At 45.4% G+C, this 4,202-nt stretch overlaps 1 pseudogene; it reads left to right on the top strand.

Annotated features, from left to right (window-relative positions):
* The first annotated feature begins 254 nt into the window (after positions 1 to 254).
* On the top strand, positions 255 to 3,107 carry LOC140453823 (immunoglobulin lambda-1 light chain-like; annotated as a pseudogene).
* Positions 3,108 to 4,202: the final 1,095 nt, after the last annotated feature.

Raw genomic sequence — 4,202 nt, 5'->3', positions numbered from 1 at the left:
GAAGGAAAGAATAAACGCAAACTGAGAGGCAACTGCAAAGCTTCAGAAGATGGACAAGGCTGTGAGAAGCCAGAAATAGGTCGGGTAAAACCCAAAGGGTCGATTTGCCTGGTCTCTGCCTTTTCATTTGCATTCCGGTGAATAAATAAAGCTGGCAAACCCTCCCAGTTTACCGACACTGGTTGCAGAGCGGCTCCCACAAACACGAAGACTGAAAGCTACACCCAGTGCTGGTTGACTGTTTCCACACATTCTCCAGTGGAAATGTTTCCCATACTGCGTCTGCTGTGTGTTCTGCTGCTCCACGTGACAGGTCAGAAATTGCTCTCGTCTAACATCTGTCCATTAAATATTTTTGTGTCAGCCCCGGTTCCTTTATTGTTCCCAAAGTCACTGGGTGTGTGCATGTGTGTGTTTCTTAATGATAGGTACCTTGGCTGATGCTGATCCTGTCCTCAAACAGAGTCTACTTTCCGACCCAGTCTCTGTTGGCCAGACCGCCCAGTTGAAGTGTGTGCTGCAGGATGGTAATGTGGACACCTACGATGTGCGTTGGTACTGACAGAGTCTCGGAGAAACCCCAGTGTTTGTTATCCAGCATAAGGTCAATGGTGACATTCACAGAGGCACCGGCTTCACTGACCGTTTTCAACCTTCACGAGACTCTCCGAACAACAGTTACATTCTAACCATCGGAAACGTGGTCTCTGGTGACTCTGCCGTCTATTACTGTGAAGTGTGGGGTTACATCTATGGAGGTGGAACTGCCCTGATCGTCCGGAGTAAGTGGTTCTGTTTTCTCTCTATTTACGTTTTTTTAAGATAAGTTGAATATATATCGCTTCAGAGTCGATACTGTTCTCTGTTTGTCGAAAACATCACGGTGTAATACACTTTGCAACATTTCTCACTCGTACTCACAAGGCAAAGTATTGCATCAATAATTTTCTCACGGATTCACACAGGGCAGAGAGTTGTTTATATTAATAATGCTGTCTCTTTCACATAAACATGTATCCAGAGCCACATAGCCACTCCCTGCAAAAACGAATCCTCCACACAGACAGACAGGTGCGCGCGCACACACACACACACACACACACACACACACACCATCCGATAGAATATATCAATTATTTTCACACACAGGTCAGTCTCTCTATTTTACAGAAACACACAGGACAGAGTGTTAATTGTCTCAATCGTTCTCTCTATCCCTTTCCCTCTCCCTTTGTCACATGCACAGGTCAGAGATTAGAACATAGAACAAGGCAACACAAAACAGGCCTTTCGGCCCTCGATGTTGCAACGACCTGTGAACTCATCTAAGCCCATCACCATACATTATCCCATCATAATCCATATGCTTATCCAAGGACTGTTTAAATGTCCCCAATGTGGCTGAGTTAACTAAATTGGCAGGTAGGGTATTCCATGCCCTTACTACTCTCTGAGTGAAGAACCGGCCTCTAACATCGGTCTGAAATCTATCACCCCTCAATTTGCAGCTATCGGGGGATCATCATCCGAGGGAAAAGTCTATCACTGTCCAACCTATTTAATCCTCTGATCATCTTGTCTGTCTCTATTAAATCGCTTCTTAGCCTTCCTCTCTCCAAGAAGAACAGACCCAAGTCCCCCAACCTTTCCTCATAAGACTCTCACTTCAGACCAGGCAACATCCTGGCAAATCTCCTCTGCATCTTTTCCAATGCTTCCACATCCTTCCTGTAACGGAACAATCAGAACTGCACACAATATTCCAAGTGAGGCCGCACTAGCGTTTTGTACAGTTGTAGCATGACATCACAGCTCCAAAACTCAATCCCTCTACCGCTAAAGGCAAACACACCGTCTGCCTTCTTAACAGCACTATCAATCTGGGTGTCAACTCTTACGGATCTATGTCCATGGGCACCAAGATCCCTCTGCACATCCACACTACTAAGCATCTTTCCATTGACCCAGTTTTCTGCCTTCCTGCTTTTCTTCCCACTCCGTTTAGCTCGAGAAGTATCTCTCACATGCACAGCTCAGTATTAAGTTCATATTTCTCTCTCTCGCACACGCACAGTGGTTACCATCTTGTATGAACCAATTATTCGCTGTTACACACAGGTCAGATGGTTATGTTAATAACTCTATCGTTCACACACACATACACACACACACACACTTCACAGTGTTACACGTGCATTAATCAATCACTCACTTTTGATCCCTTACTGTCACACACACGCACATGCGTAGGTAGTTGTTATGTACTAACATTTCTCTCTTTCACTAACACATAAAAAAGTTAGAGTATTATAAATTAATTTTTTTCTGTCTCTGTCCGACACACACACATACAACATATCCGCACATTTAGATACACACGTCAAAGTGTTAGTTGCAAAGATATTAATGATGCTCTGTCGCTCGCACAATTCAAAGTTTTATACAAATAAATAATTCTCCCTTGCATACATGGTCAGCGTTTTTTTATTCATATATATAATCCTCTCTCTCGCTTCCTTCACACAGGTAGTGATGATCAGAAACCATCTGCCCTTCTGCTCCCTCCTTCGCCAGAAGAACTAGACACAGGATCAGCAACTCTGTCCTGTCTGGTGAATCGCTTTAAGCCAGGTTTTGTGCAGGTTCTCTGGAGCGTGGATGGAAAAGAGACAGACAGTGGGGTGACCACAAGCGCCGTGTCCCTGGACAGTGATCAGAGCTACAGTCTGAGCAGTTACCTGAAAGTCCCGGCCACTGACTGGAAGAAGGGCTCCAGATATTCCTGCAGTGTGAGGCACGGTTCACTGAACTCACCTCTCCTCAACACCATCAGCTTCAACGAATGTTAGCTCTAAGGTATACAATGTCATGGGTCAGTCACTTCGTGCAATGTGGCGTTTTGTTGTTTGTTTTTGTTTTGCAATGCAATTTCTCAGCAATATCAGCATTTGGTGAACAATCTGAATATCGAAGAATGTCAGAAATCAGTGAAATAATTGATCCATTTGATGAGTAGGGATTTCCTGCGACAATTGCCTCCAACATTTTGCGTGTAAACTTTCACTTTGGGTAGAACGGCGAGCAATCTCCCCTTCTAGACAATGACCATGTTGTGTTTGTGAAGTTTGCATGAAAGAAGATATGAATAAATATGAAATGGTGCCACGAAATGACTGTCTATCGTTATTGGACACTGAAAGGAGCACTGAGGGCCTTGGCTCTGGATAGTTTACACCTGCGACAATGCAACGCAATATTGCATCAAATGAGGCATGGGATCGCCCATCAATAACACTCACCCAACCACTCCCGGCAGCAATAAATCCTCCAATCTCCCCCACTTCCCGAAGAAGCGATGCTCCCCACTCCCCGTGGGAGTGAGTTCATCATTCTTTCACACTTCCCGTGGTAGCGAGTCCTCCATTCTCCCTTACTTCACATGGGCAAGTTTGTTGCATGCTCCCCCATTCTACACCCGGTCTCCTGGCACCATGGTCCCCATTCTACCCCACCTCCCATCGGAACGAGTGCCCCATCCTTCCCAACTCCCCAGTTTCAAAATCTCCCTTCCTGAGGATCCTTCTCTTTGATTCCTGAGTTTATTCCTGAGGATTGAGTGATGTTGAACAACTTCCCTTTTGTTTGCTACAGAAATGGAATATTCCACCCCATCGAACTCTCAGACTTTTAAAAGCATCAATCAAACCTCATGCCTTGAGGCTCTCTATTCTTCAAAGAGATGTGTCTCAGACTGCTCACTCTACTGATTGTCTCACCTCCCACTTCTGTCATCGATCTTTTAAATCAAACCCTTGTCTGGGTGCCTCTGTAATTCTGATGGAATTTGGTGCCCTGCTCTCTATCGTCTAAATGGCAAGAGTAGATGGCAGGTGCACTGTGTGAAACACACGCTGAGTCAGGGCCAGCACACTGAGAGTCAGAATCAGAAAACCCACAGAGAGGTCACTATCTCGGTCCCATTTCCCAGTCCAACACACAAACAATTACAGGCACCCAGAGACACACACGCACACATTCGCACAGGTGCCATTTCTCCAACGCCACTGACAATCATCTTCACACCGACAACAATTTATCAGCTACATCACCCCCACCCCCTAATCTCAGCTTCTGGATGATGGTCAATGAGCTTTTTCTGAGGTGGGGGCATGCATCTTTGTCCTGTCCTATCTCATCCAGAA

This window comes from Chiloscyllium punctatum, chromosome 28 (genome assembly GCF_047496795.1).
Source record: "Chiloscyllium punctatum isolate Juve2018m chromosome 28, sChiPun1.3, whole genome shotgun sequence".
Classification (NCBI taxonomy): domain Eukaryota; kingdom Metazoa; phylum Chordata; class Chondrichthyes; order Orectolobiformes; family Hemiscylliidae; genus Chiloscyllium; species Chiloscyllium punctatum.
Note: the sequence above shows the minus strand (reverse complement) of the source record. Positions and strands in the feature narration are given on the sequence as shown.